General features: G+C 44.9%; 1 protein-coding gene across 1 annotated transcript in view; it reads left to right on the top strand.

Annotated features, from left to right (window-relative positions):
* WNT9A (Wnt family member 9A) overlaps nucleotides 1–14,863 on the top strand; it is a 39,172-nt gene that overhangs the window by 1,001 nt on the left and 23,308 nt on the right. The gene's annotated exons all lie outside the window — the stretch shown is intronic.

Here is a 14,863-nt window from a genome sequence, read left to right as displayed (position 1 = left end):
AAGGCCACAAGGCTGGCTAAGGCGTTTCAAGAGAATGTTCTACCTTCTTAAAAATCTCGAAAAAAATTGATATTTTATGTTCTGTAAGCCCTTCTCTCACCTGGTTAAATGTCCTTTTCTCACCTGGTTAGATATCTGGGGTGACAATTCCTTGATTAAAAGCAGCAGATAAAAATGAAAACCCAAGCAGGTTGGCAGGACTATTTCAAAGTTCTGATTCCATTTTAAGAAGAAATTGGCACTTTAAATCTATTCATACCTGAGATTTTTTTAAAATTCTATTTGAATACATGGAGGGGATGGGAAGTGCCCGGTTGAGACATGAGTCTGAATAATTAATCTTTAATTGATATTAAATGCTTCTTGGAGATTCTTGAATGCAGTTCATTTTTCAGCCTTAGCTCCTGCTGATTCAAAGAAAAATATTCTTTTCTCGTTATTTTGCTGTAAGAAATTCAGTGTGTAACAATACATGTAACAATACAATTGCCCTGAATTCTTGGTGCATCTTGGAACTGATATATTGAAGAAACCGTGACATAAATGATAAACAATGTCCCAGTTTGGTATTGATCCCTTGAACAAATCTCAAAAGATGTTGGCTAATATAATGATCTTATAAAAAGATCCAGGTTATTAGTAAACTCTTAGAGTTGATTAGATTTGAAAAAAAATTAATATTAATTTAACCTTAAATGTTTTGCAACTTTAAGAGATTTGGGCTTCAACTCCTGGCTGGGGAATTCTGGGAATTGAAGTCCATGTCTTTTAAAAGTGTTCCAAACTGCCTGTTAAGGGTTTGGATGCGACATTTTCTTAGAATTCAATAAAACTAGCAGTTTATTTATTTTATTTTTTTGCTTTTTTTATAAAATAGGTCGACCCATTCTTCAAACATGAGTTAACCTTTCGGTCGATAAGAACCAAAATGCTAGGCCGCCTCTCCTTTGGCTTTCTTGCTGTGACGTGTGGGGTTGCTGTGCATGATGGTTTGTGAAGTCCAGACCAAATCGTCATGTTCTTGTCTTGAGGATCAGTGAAGTTACAGATTTTGGCAAGTGGATGGTTTTGGAATAATGAACCTAAATGTGATGCATCCTGGGGAGGTTTTAAGAAGAGATGGGATTATCTGAAATGGTATAAGGTTTCTTGCTTGAGCAGAGGGCTGGACTAGGTGACCTCCACAGTCCCTTCCAGTTCTGTTATTCTGAAATGAGTGTTTTAAAAAAGTCTGTTGCATTTTAAACTTTGCATCTGTTTAAGGGTGAGCATGCTCTGGTCTGGTGTGTCTGGAAGATGTTAATTGTTCACACTGAAGTTTTCCTGCAGTTTAGCTCATGTCTCGTGTGGAAAAAGGGCTTTGGTTTAACACAGAGTTTAACACGGGGTGGCAAATATTGAAAATCAATAATTTGTATCTTCATATTCCCCGTGATTCTTCAGAGAAGTTTCAACAGCATCTTTCCAACCATCTAAACCTTCCATAAGCTGCAGTTTGCAAACAGCTGGAGAGAAGGCGATGGTGTGTGTGTGTGTGTGTGTGTGTGTGTGTGTGTGTGTGGGTTTGGTGTGGGCGTGTGTGCACGGGTGTGCAAGGAAGGAACTGAGACAAAAGAGGTACAAAGAATAAAGGCAGCTGAAAGGAATTTGGTATTATTAATGGTGAGGTGTCTTTACTGTGGGTGTGCAAGGAGGTAATTGAGACCACAGCGTGGGTGTGCAAGGAAGAAACTGAGACCACAGAGGTGCAAATAATGAACACAGCTGTAGGGAATGTGATAGTATAATGGAACGGCCTCTCTTTTGTGTGGGCTTGTGCATGGGTGTGCAAGGAAGGAACTGAGACCACAGAGGTGCAAATAAGGAAATCGGCTGGAGGGCAGAATGCTGAAGTCACTCTTTCAAATGTGGGTGTGTGCATGAGTGTGCAAGAAAGAAGATGTGATCAATGACCTGCAAATAATCTTGTCTAGAATATATGTTTTTGGTCTTCTGCAAGCTACTGGTTTAAAAATGGGAAGGAAATAAAAATCAACCAAGAAGATAAACAGTTATTTCCTTGTTTTCTTTTTCTTTTTTTCCTGAGAAGAAAATGGGCTGATTTGAAAATTGGATTTTGCCTACTTTGACTGATCTGTGCCCAGTCAGTTTCTCTCATTTTCTTTCTGGAAATCATAAATGGGTGAAGAACCTTCCCCCACTTTTATACCCACATACCCTGCCTCGTCTTTTAAATTATTCCAGGTTTTTTTCCTAGATAGAATTTCCTTCCATCTTAAGTAAGCGCTCTACTTCTAATTAAATTGGGTGATATTTCGAGTGTCTAAACCAATCTTTCCCAAACTGGATGATTATTTTGAGTGTTTAAACCAATCTTTCCCAAACTGGATGATTATTTTGAGTGTTTAAACCAATCTTTTTCAAACTGGATGATTATTTTGAGTGTTTACAACAATGTTTTCCAAACTGGCTGATATTTCAAGCATCTAAAACAGGTTTCTTCAAACTTGGCAACTTTAAGAGAAGGTGGACTACATCTCCCAGAATTCCCCAGACAGCTGAATGGGGAATTCTGGGAGTTGTAGTCCACCTTCTCTTAAAGTTGCCAAGTTTGACAAACGTTGTGTAAAAATTCCTGCACAAGTTTTGCCGCTTGCATAAAATCTCTGATTGGAGTTTTTTGGGGGAAGGGTGAGTGTGGAAAAAAGATTGCAATTCCCACGGCTGCCAGCAGAGGGATCCATTAAACCATCAATTAATTGGCGGGGGGGAGGTTGATTTTCTTATTTTAAGGCTTTGCAGGTGTATCCTGTCCTTTAAGAAAATAAAATATTTTCATGGGAAAGTTATTTTACCCTCTTTCTTCCTTCACACCCCTGTTCATTTCTATTTATTTATTTTCCTCCCTGGAAGGATCCAGAGAGAACTTGTCTGGAGGAAAACAGAGGGAAAAATTGCAAGAATTAGCTAGAATTCCTGCCCCCTGCAACCCCCCCCTTTGCTGGCTGTCTTCGAAACTGGGCCTCTGATCTTCTTCCTACGGCCCAGTTTTGCAAATCGGGGCTTGGGAATGGAATGGGAACCCTGGTTTTTTGCTAGAACCGAGAAAGAAACACCATTTTTTTGCAACCTGTAAAGAGATCGGTATAAATAAAGGACAATGACTGTAGCTCAGGGTTGAAAAGAGAGGTTCTTGGTGCTGCCGCGGAGCTCGGTTGTTATCTTGTAGATGTTTCATAACTGAATTTGGTAGCATCATCAGGGCTGGAAGAGAGTGGGGTGTGTGGAGGAGAGAGGAGGAGGAGGAAGAGGAGGAAGAAGAGAAGGAGAGGGAGGAGGAAGAGCAGGAGGACTGTGGCGTCTTTGGTGCTCTCTGAGCTTGGTTGTTATCTGGTAGACGTTTCATAACCCAGCCAGATAACACCATCAGTGCTAGAAGGGAGTGGAATTGTTCTCTGTTTATACAAATAAAGTTGAACACAATACGGAAGCCTGATGATGGCAGATGAGATTCTGCCGAAACGTTGCTACAACTTTAAAAGCACAACTATAACGACGTGGGAAAATACCCGAACAAAGCTGAATACCACACACACACACACACACACACACACACACACACCTACACACATTCCCTTCTACTGCTGTGGATGTTACCTAGTTGGGTCATAAAATGTCTGCAAGGAAAACCCCAGGCTCAAAGAGCACAAATGACCCCACAATTCTTCTCTTCCCACTCCCTCCTCCTCTTCTCCGCCCTTCTAGCTCTGATAATGTTACCTAGTTAGGTCATGAAATGTCTGCAAGAAAACCACCAAACACGGTGAGCACCAAGGACCCCACATTTCAATACCCAGCTACAAATTTCCCCTGTTTTGATCATTACAAAATGGTGTGCTTTATCTCTTATTTTACATTTTCTCGTTAGAGGTGCAAATAATTTAATGTGCAGAAGGCCAATTGGGTTCGGAAGCGTAGGCTGGGATGTAAACCAGGATTGAGGGGAGCACAGGGGCTGAGCTACATTTGGGGGAAACCAAGGCTGCCAGCCCCCCTTTTATTTCATACAGAAATGGACTCAATCCTCTAAGATTCCTGCATTGGTCTACAAACCTACCATTTGTTTACAAGCCTACCATTCCTGGCTAAAAGCTTCTGGTTTGAAGCTCTCCCATGGTGGTTTATTGAACAAAGCGTGGTTTAGCCCAGGGGAGGAGGATTTCCATGCAGCCGTGAGCCATGCAGAGAGTCCTCAACTTATATCTATTTGTTTAGTGACCATTCAAAGTTACAATGGCACTGACTTACCAGTTTTCACACTTACGACCGTCGCTGCATCCCAAAGACTTGGGTGTTTGGCAACTCGCATGGAGTTATGATGGTTATTGTGTCCTGGGGTCATGTGAACACTTTTTCCAAGAGAAGCAAAATCAATGGGGGAAGCCACATTAAGTTAATGACTGTCAAAGTACAGCCAGTCCTCGAATTATGACCAAAATTGAGTCCAAACGTTTCTCTTGCTAAGGAAGGCAGTTGTAAAGTGAGTTTCGCCCCATTTTACGACTTACATTGGCCATGGTTGTTAAGTGAATCACTGCAGTTGCTGCAACTGGGTTGTTATAGGATGCTGGCTGGGGAATTCTGGGAGTTCAAGTCCACCCATCTTAAAATAGCCACATTTGAATAACTCAGGGTTCAACGGCTAGCTTTCTGCGTTTCAAGGAAACACTTAGAGATGACGCAGTTAAATAGTTTTAGGAACATATCTGAAACTGCTGAAATAAAATTAAAAATAATGCTGAGAGTCCTCGAGGATGGTGCCCTCAAAGCCTAAAATAAGCAGGTGTATTCTAGGTTAAATTGACTGGGATCTAAGGTGAGTCCCTATATTTGTGGGTAGTGGGGATGGATGGATGGATGGATGGATGGATGGATGGATGGATGGGTAGAACAATAGGTAAATTGCTGGATGGATGGAGCGATGGATGGATGGAGTGATGGATGGATGGCACTATAGATGGATGGATGGGATGATGAATGGATGGAAGGCTGGAGAGAGGCATAGATGAGTGGCCAACTGGAGGACTGGTAGATGAATGGATGGAGAGATGGATGGATAGAACGATGGATGGATGGATGGAGAAATGGATGGATGAGGGAGGGAAGCTAGATGGATGGAGAATTGGAGGACTGGTAGATGGATGGATGGAATGATCAATGAGTGGATGGAGGGATAGATTGATGGAGGTCTGGAGGTCTGATAGATTTATGGATGGAAAGATAGATGGTGGAACAACAGATGGACGAATGGAACTATGGATGGATGAGTAGAACAATAGATAAATGCGTGGATGGAACGATGGATGGATGGACTATAGAAGGATGGATGTCCCATCCTTCTATAGTCAATGGGTATGATCAATGAGTAGATGGATGGATGAATGGGTGGGGGAGGAAGGCATAGATGGGTGGAGAATCTGATAGATATATGGATGGAGAGAAAGATGGTGGCAAAATAGATGGATGGAACTATAGATGGACGAGTCAAACAATAGATAAATGAGTGGATGGAACGATGGATGGACGGGGGTACTACAAATGGATGAATGAGATGATCAGTGGATGGAGGGAAGGAGAGAGGCATACATGGATGTAGGGCTGGAGAGCTGGGTGAACGCAACAACGGGTGGATGGGACAATGGATGGATGGATGGATGGAAGGACTATTGATGGATGGGTGAGATGATCCATGGAGGGAAGGAGGGATAGATGGAAGAAAGGCTGGTAGATTTAGGGATGGAGAGATGGATGGATGGGATGATAAGGGAAAAAATAGAAAGGAAGGAAGGAAGGAAAGAAAGAAGGAAAAGAAGAGAGAAGAGGGGGACATTCCCCTCTCTTCCTCCCTGCCTTGGCAAAGGAAAGGGTGTCTGCAGAGCCCCTCAAAGGCTCACACCACGAGATCCTTCTTGGACCCCTCGACGTAAACTGGCTCCCTGATCTTCTCTTACAGCCAAGCCACCTTCAGATTCTTGGCTGCACAATGCTTACTTCTGAAGGCCGCCTTTGGCACATAATCCACCTGGTTCTTCCCAAACCGGGTGTCCCACCCTGGGTGGGCTCCTAAGACGACCCACCAAAGAAGCCACGTCTCCCCTTCCTAACAGCCCCTCCCCCAGATGCAGGGAGCTGACCCCCCAGATGTTTCGTGCTGTCCCAAGTGATGAAGTTTCCTTCCTCGCAGCTTGAAACGTGGCCTAAGCCCAAATCACCATAGTTTATTCCACAAACTCTGGTTAATACAACTAGTCCTTGACTTATGACCACAATGTTGTCACAGCCGTTAAGCGAGGGAGCTCGCATCCACGACCTGCCGCCGTCTCTGCAGGCTTCCTCGTTGACTTGTATTGTCAGTAGCCAGCTGGGAGGCTTGTGAAGGTCCATCAAGTGACCGCAGGATGCCATGATGGTCGTAACAGGGAAGACCATGCAAGAAGCAACTTTTATTGGTGCTGCCCTAACTTCAAACAGTCACTAAATGAATGTCATAAGTCAAGGACTACCTATAGTGATTTAGAAGGACTACCTATAGTGGTTTAATGCACTTGTGTGCATTACAAAGTTTTCAACCAACGCATTGTCTCAATTATGGCAGTCCTCAACTTAAGACCAACGTTTCTGTTACTATGTGAGACAATTAAGTGAACTTTGCCGCATTTTATGACCTTTCTTGCCATAGTTGTTAAGTGAATCACTGCGGTTGTTAAGAGTCACCCAGTTGTTAAGTGAATCTGGCTTCCCCTGTTGACTTGTCAGAAAGTCGCAGAAGCGGATCACGAGACACTACAACGGTCATAAATTTGAGTCAGTGGCCAAGCAGATGCCGAAACAGTTGCAAGTGTGAAAAATGGTCATGTCACCTTTTCCCACCCCCCCAGTGCTGTTGTAACTACAAATGGTCACCAAGCAAATGATTGTAAGTCGAGGACTACCTAAATTTTAGAAATTCTGATGAGTTCATGACACACAGCCCGAAATCCAGGAACGCATTTGGCTCCGTAGTAGTAACTGTGACGGGGATCCTGGAGTCCTAATTGCTTAAATAGGAGCCAGCCGTGTGCTGCAGCTGCCAGAAAGGCCAATGCAATCCCAGGCTGCGTTAAGAGAGGAATGGAATCAAGATCACCTGAAGTGTTAATACCATTTTATGATGTCTTGGTAAGATCATACTTGGAATATTGCAGTATAAAGAAGACGTTGAGACTCTAGAAAGAGTGCAACAAAGAGAATTAGGAGACTGGAGGCTGAAATATACAAAAAACGGTTGCTGGGGTTTTGGTACGTCTAGCCTAGCGAAGAGAAAGACCAGGGGCGACAGTAAAAGAGGCCAAATTTGCCCATGGAAATGGGAAGAAGGATCATCTCCCCAGCAACTTTGTAATAGAATTATAATTTTCTGAGTCTTCTCTGCAGGAAATTCAGCCAGGGAAAACATCAACAGTTCCATGCAAAAGTCTGCTGGTTTTGCTAGAGTAAGGAAATAAACAGACTTAGAGGTACGGACGCCACAGGAAATATTAACTCAGGAGAACACACACAGAGCCGGTTCTGCGCTGCCCCCTTCTCCGCCTCCCTCTCCCCCGCTGTATAATCTCCCCGATAAAAGGTATTGCGTATGCAGATGGCGAGAAATAAATCAAGCTAGCAAGCCAGAGGTTGCAAAGCGAGCCAGCAAAAGGTCCTCGTGCCGCAGAGCTGGAGATGTGGAGGTTGAAACCGGAGCTGGTGAGCCCAACTCCTGCCAAGAATTTGGACGTGGTCTGTGCTTTTGGGAGGGGTGGGATGACAACGTTGCGGTCCAACACATGCTTTGCAAGCAGGCAGGGTTGGGTTCAGCGGCCGGTCTCTCCTCCTGAAAGTCTGGGGAAATCCAGGAACCTCCAAGAACTGGAGATACCAAAACTCTGAATGGTGGGGTTTGCAGAAGCGTTGTAAGGTTTGGAAAGGAGGCAGAAGGATCGTTTCCTACCTCCAGGTGGCTTTGGTGCCTAGGGTGGGGCTGGAACTCCCAGGCGCCTGGCGACTGGGCCCAAAATTAGCCAGGTAGCTTTGGTGCCTGAGATGGGAGCAGGACGCGACGTTTCCTGGCGATCGGATTGAAGTCACGCGGGAGGCTTTGGTGCCCTGTGGTGGGCGAACACCCCCATTTCAGAACCTTCTTAAGTTTAAGGAGATCCCCTGAGGGAAGGAAAAAAGAAGAAAAGGAAGGAAGGAGACAGTGGATTCCCCAGCCCTGCCCAGGCCACCACAGGTATCTCCAACACCAGTGATGCCATGCCACCCCCGGCTCTCCCCAAGGTCAAACACAACCCTGATGCGGCTGTCAATGACACCGAGTTTGACACCCTTGACCTCAGGAGTTTGGGCAGAAGGAGGAGTGGTTTATCCCCCCATCTCCCCTCCCCCATTCTGCAAACCCCACTTCCTTCCAGCAACGGGGATCTTCCGGAATTGAGTCATGAAACGTCTACAAGAAAACCACCCAGCCCAGAGCCCCAAGAACCTTCTTCTCTCCCGTTCCTCCTCCTCCTTTCTTCCTCTTCCTCTCCTCCTCTTCCTCCTCCCTCCTCCTTTCCTCCTCTTCCTCTTCTCCTCCTCCTTTTTTTCCCCTCCTCCTCCAACCTTTCTGACAGTAAAAACAATCAATCCATGGAATAGAAGTTGCCTTCAGAAGTTGTGGGAGCTTCATCGCTGGAGGCTTTCAAGAAGAGGCTGGACTGCCCTCGGTCAGAAATGGTATACAGGGTCTCGTCCTTGGGCAGGGGGTTGGACTAGATGAGCTACAAGGTCCCTTCCAACTCTGATTAACTGTATTATCCTCCTCTTCCTTCTCTCCTCTGCACTCATGAGGTCACATTTAGGGCACTTGGCAAACAGTCTGCATTTATAGTCTTTTGAGATGTCCTACACTCATGTCAATTTATGATGATGGTTATTTTTTGCTGGCAAGCGGCAGTTATTTCTTATTTTGGGCAAAAAATGCTCCCTAGCAAAGCGTGGGTTTGCTTAACAACCCCTTGTGTTCGCTTCATGACCTCTGGGTTCGCTTTCTGACCGCTGGATCCGTTTAACGATTGTGGCAATAAAGTTCAGGAAATCGGGCCACGCTGTGACCTGGTTCACAACCGCCATGACTTCCAGCGGAAATTGCATGCTCAATGACGGTCATAAGTCGAGGCACAAACTCTGAAGTGGCATCCTTCGAAAACTTTAAACCACCATTCATGACGGAACAGCTTTTACAGTGTTTTTTTTGTTTTTTAATAATTGCAATTTGTACACCAAACTCAATCGTGTGTTTCGAAAACCAGAACCAAATGTGTAGTGGTTGAAGAGTGGTCAGGCACGGGTTCAAATCCCCGTTTAGCCTTGTGTTTGTCCAATACTGGTAGGTCTCTTCCAAAAGTACTAATTTCCAGAATTGGCTAGATTTTCTCATCGTTTCTGGAATTAGCGGTTTAGTGAAGTTGGAGACTTTCAGGTTCTGAAAGCAAAACTGGTTTTTTTTCCTATATTTTTTACTTGGCTAGAATTTGCAAAAAATACCCAACAACCACCTTTTAAATTTAAGAGGATTTGGCCCAGGCTAGGAGCCTAGAAATGAATATAAAAAATACGATGATGATGATTTTGCAATTTTCATCTTCTTTGTTACCCTCTTCTGCCGTAATTTTTAATTGTCTTAATGTGGTTCGAGATAATTCAACATGCAGATAGTCCTTGACTTACAGCCATTTGTTCAGATGTTACAACAGCACTGAAAAGGGCGCCTTTGGGTCTGAAGGGAACTATGTATACTGGTAGTCCTCAAGTTATGACCTCAACTGAGCCCAACATTTTCATGGCTAAGCCAGACGATTGTTCAGTGAGTTTGGGCCCACTTTACAAACTTTCTCACCACAGTCGTTAAGTGAATCTGGCTTCCCCAATGACTTAGCTCATCAGAAGGTGGCCAAAGGGGATCATGAGACACAGCAACCGTCATAAATACGAGCCAGTTGCCAAGTCTCTGACTTTTGATCACATGACCGTGCAGATGTTGCAATGGAAAAAAACAATCACAAGTCCATTTTTTCAGTGCCATTTGAATGGTCACTGAACGAACTGTTGTAAGTTGAGGACACCTGGATCGGGATCAAGATAATTCAGTGTACAGGTAATCCTTGACTTACAGCCATTTGTTTAACAACCATTTGAAGTTACCACAGCAAAGGTGACTTACGTTGTGTGTCCTCGCATTTATAACTTTCGCAGCGACTGACGACTTTTTCATACTTACGATGGTTGCAGCATCCCAGTGTCACAATATGAACATTTGCAACCTTCTTGGCTGGCTTCTAATAAGCAGAATCCGTTGGGGAACCTCCATTCTGCAATCTCCCTCCCTTACAGCACTGATGATGTTCCCTAGTTGGGTCATGAGATGTCTGCAAGAAAAAAACCAAGTTCAGAGAGCACCAAGGACTCCATCCTCCTCCTCCTCCTCCTCCTCCTCCTCCTCCTCCTCCTCCTCCTCCTCCTCCCTATAGCACTGGTGATGTTCCCTAGGCAGGTCTTGAAACATCTGCAAGAAAACAATCAAGTTCAGAGAATACCAAGGATCCCACAGAAAGAGAAACCCAGATAAGCAGGGATTAACACCAGACAAACTTATCAAGCAGAAAAGAATATCCCAATCGAGAAAGTACCAAGGAGAATATCACACCTTCATTAGCACTGGAAGGGCAACCTCCTGTATGTAAATAGGAGCAAACCGCATACTCAGTAACATTGATGATGTAACCAAGTTGGGTGGTGAAACGTCTACAAGAAAACCATCAGCTCAGAGACCACCAAGGACCCCAGAGTGCTGATGTCACCTGGCATGCAAAGAAGCTCAATTTATTTGGACAGGAAACCTGACAGGGTGGTGAACTCATAACCAATGATTGTTTTCTGGCCTGTTAAAGAGTTGAAGCGAACAATTAACTTTCCGACTTGACTTTCCATCTCTGTTGAGTCAACCGCCTGTGACATTTCAAGTCAGATTGGCCAACGGAGGTTTCCTTGCTGCCTTTTAAATCTTTCCTTTTCGATGTCGAGGCTGGGTGGGCGATCACAGCAGAGGACAACTGGCGAACGTGTGCCTGGATGAGCCTTAATTTTAAAATAAAAATAAAGTTGGATTCCAACTGAGGATCACAATTTGAAAAGAAATCACCCTGTAACATAATAACTAGGTTGGAACAGCTTGCTAAACTAACCCTAATTCCATTCCATTCCTCTCCTCTCCTCTCCTCTCCTCTCCTCTCCTCTCCTCTCCTTTCCTTTCTCTTCCTTTCTTTTCCTGTCCCTTCCCTTCCTTTCCTTTCCCTTCCCTTCCCTTCTCTTCCTTTCCTTCCTTTCCGTCCCCTTCACTTCCTTTCCTTTCCTTTCCTTTCCCTTCCTTTCCTTTCCTTTCTTTCCCTTTCCCTTCCCTTCCCTTCCTTTCCTTTCCTTTTTCCTTTCCTTTCCATTCTATTCCTTTCCTTTCCCTTCCCTTCCTTTCCTTTCTATTCCTTTCCTTTCCTTTCTTTCCCTTTCCTTTCCTTTCCTTTCCTTCCCTTCCCTTCCCTTTCTTTCCCTTCCTTTCCTTTCCTTTCCTTTCCTTCCCTTTCTTTCCTTTCCTTCCCTTCCCTTCCCTTCCTTTCCTTTCCTTTCCTTTCTTTTCCTTTCCTTTCCCTTCCTTTCCTTTCCTTTCTTTCCCTTTCCTTCCCTTCCCTCCTTTCCTTTCCTTTCCTTTCCTTTCCTTTCCTTTCCTTTCCTTTCCTTTCCTTTCCATTCTATTCCTTTCCTTTCCTTCCCTTCCTTTCCTTTCTATTCCTTTCCTTTCCTTTCTTTCCCTTTCCTTTCCTTTCCTTTCCTTCCTTCCCTTCCCTTTCTTTCCCTTCCTTTCCTTTCCTTTCCTTTCCTTCCCTTTCTTTCCTTTCCTTCCCTTCCCTTCCCTTCCTTTCCTTTCCTTTCCTTTCTTTTCCTTTCCTTTCTTTCCCTTTCCCTTTCCTTCCCTTCCCTTCCTTTCCTTTCCTTTCCTTTCCTTCCTTTCTGTTCCCTTCCCTTCCTTTCCCTTCCTTTCCTTTCCTTTCTTTTCCTATCCTTTCCCTTCCCTTCCCTTCCTTCCCTTCCCTTCCCTTCCCTTCCCTCCTTTCCTTTCCTTTCCTTTCCTTTCCTTCCCCTTTCCTTCCCCTTTCCTTTCCTTTCTCTTCCTTTCTTTTCCTTTCCCTTCCGTTCCTTTCTTTTCCTTTCCCTTCCCTTCCTTTCCTTTCCTTTCCTATCCTTTCCCTTTTCTTTCCTTTCCTTTCCCTTCCCTTCCTTTCCTTTCCCTTCCCTTCCCTTTCCTTCCCTTTCCTTTCCCTTCTCTTCCCTTCCCTTCCCTTCCCTTTCCTTTCCTTCTTTTCCCTTCTCTTCCCTTCCTTCCCTTTCCTTCCCCTTCCTCTTCCCTTCTCGCTCCTGACACCTGCCTGCAGTTCTCCTGGCATGCTTTTTCGGAGGCGACTTGCCATCGTCTCCTTCCTAGGGCCGAGAGGAAGTGATTGGCCCAAAGCCACCCAGTTGGCTTTCATTCTTAAGGCAGGACTAGAACTCATTCTGTCCTAGTTTCTAGCCTGGCACCTTTCACCATTAGACCAAACTATCTCTCTTTAAACCCCCATCCCCAAAAATTGTCCTCCAGAGGACCCCTTCCTCTTTGGGACATGATTGGGGCCCCATCCATCACCGAGCTGTTGAAAAGGAGAAGGTGAGGCTTATAAGGCTGTCTGTGGTGTTAGGGAGACAAACGGGTGACAGATTACAACAGTCAGTTGTTTCTTTCTCTCTCTCTTTGTGTGTTTGTGTGTGTGTGTGTGTGTGTGTGTGTGTCTTTTGTGAGCTTGGTGGGAGCTAACGGAAATGGATTGGTTGGTAACTTGATCCCTCCCTGTTACACTGAATAGAATAGAATAGAATATTGGCCAAGTGTGATTGGACACACAAGGAATTTGTCTTGGTGTAAATACTCTCAGTGTACCTAAAAGAAAAGGTACATTCATTAAGAATCAAGAATCATCAGGTACGACTTTGGGCCAATCACCAGGAGACTGGGAGTTCTGTCTACCTATCTGTCTGTCTATCTATCTATCTATCTATCTATCTATCTATCTATCTATCTATCTATCTATCTATCTATCTATCACACACACTCTCATTATCTCTCTCTCCCTCTCTCTTTCCTCTAGTCTTACTAGTTCTCTACAATATCTGTCAGACAATATCTGTCTGTCTATCTATCTATCTATCTATCTATCTATCTATCTATCTATCTATCTATCTATCTATCACACACACTCTCATTATCTCTCTCTCCCTCTCTCTTTCCTCTAGTCTTACTAGTTCTCTACAATATCTGTCAGACAATATCTGTCTGTCTATCTATCTATCTATCTATCTATCTATCTATCTATCTATCTATCTATCTATCTATCTATCTATCACACACACTCTCATTATCTCTCTCTCCCTCTCTCTTTCCTCTAGTCTTACTAGTTCTCTACAATATCTGTCAGACAATATCTGTCTGTCTATCTATCTATCTATCTATCTATCTATCTATCTATCTATCTATCTATCTATCTATTTATCTAATCTATATCTACTTACCCACTCACCCACCCACCTATCTAATCTATCTATCATCTCTCTCATCTATTATTGCATTTCTCTCTCTCTCTCATCTACCTGTTATCTAATTTCTCTTCTCTCTCTCTGTCTCTGTCTCTCTTCCCCTCCTCTCTCTGTCCCTCACTGGTGTGAATATCCTTCCTAGCATAGCTGGCTGGCAGGTTCTGGGAGTTGAAGTCCTCCCATCTTCCAGCTGCCCCGAAAATTGAGCCACCCTGGCAGGGACCTTTTCACAAGATCGCTTTGCGAGGCCAGCCATGCCGACGAACCTCAGAGGACAATCTGTCCAGACCTCCTTGCCTGCCTGCCTGCCTGCCGGCTGATCTGTTTTGTTTTCCTAAAGTTGCAGCCTGCTGGTGTTGAAAGGGGCGGGAGCGGATTCAAAACGGGGTGGTAGATGAAGAATCAACAAACAGTTGCCATCTCTCCGGGCCGCTGCTGGTCTTGTCCTGAGTCCCACAGCTGTTGTCTGAAGGAATCCTTGGGTGGGAAGCTTGGATCACAAGGGGAACTATTGTCCTTGGCTGGCACTTTGGCTGGAGACTCCTAACTGCCCTTGTGCCAAGACTGAGGAGAAGAACTTGGCGGCTGGCAAACCCTGGTGGACCTCCAAGACCATGTGACCTTAGCTGCCCTTCCTTTCTCATTCCTGCTTTCCACGAAACACGAGGAGCCCGGAGGCCCGGCCCACCCCACCCTCAAGTCTTAAGCCACGGAGAAGAGATTGGGTTAGAAGATTCAGAAGGTCACCACGCAGCTGGCTCCTATTTAAGTGATTGTCCACTAGGGCAGTGGTCGCCAAACAATGGGCCGAGGACCACTGGTGGTCCGCAAAGAAATAGCCCCCAAAGCAATTAATCCAGGCTGCGTGGGAACACAAGGCTGCGCTGCCCACATGGCCCGCGGGGACACAAGGCTTGCGTCGCTTGCATTGCGAACAACACGAGGTAGTGAGGGGAGGGGGGAAAGGGCGGAGGGGGGGAACTTGCCCCACGCGCCCCACGTGCCTGGCCTGGTCACAAGGCTGCTTCTTTCCGCTTCTTTCTTCTTCTGCTTTTGGCTGTACGCAAGGAAAGCAGCCAAAGTCTTTCTTTCTCTCCCCCAAAAACCGCCAGAAATGAGTCTTTGG

The sequence above is a fragment of the Pseudonaja textilis genome, chromosome Z (genome assembly GCF_049901715.1).
Source record: "Pseudonaja textilis isolate UNSWEBS1 chromosome Z, rPseTex1.2, whole genome shotgun sequence".
NCBI lineage: Eukaryota > Metazoa > Chordata > Lepidosauria > Squamata > Elapidae > Pseudonaja > Pseudonaja textilis.
Note: the sequence above shows the minus strand (reverse complement) of the source record. Positions and strands in the feature narration are given on the sequence as shown.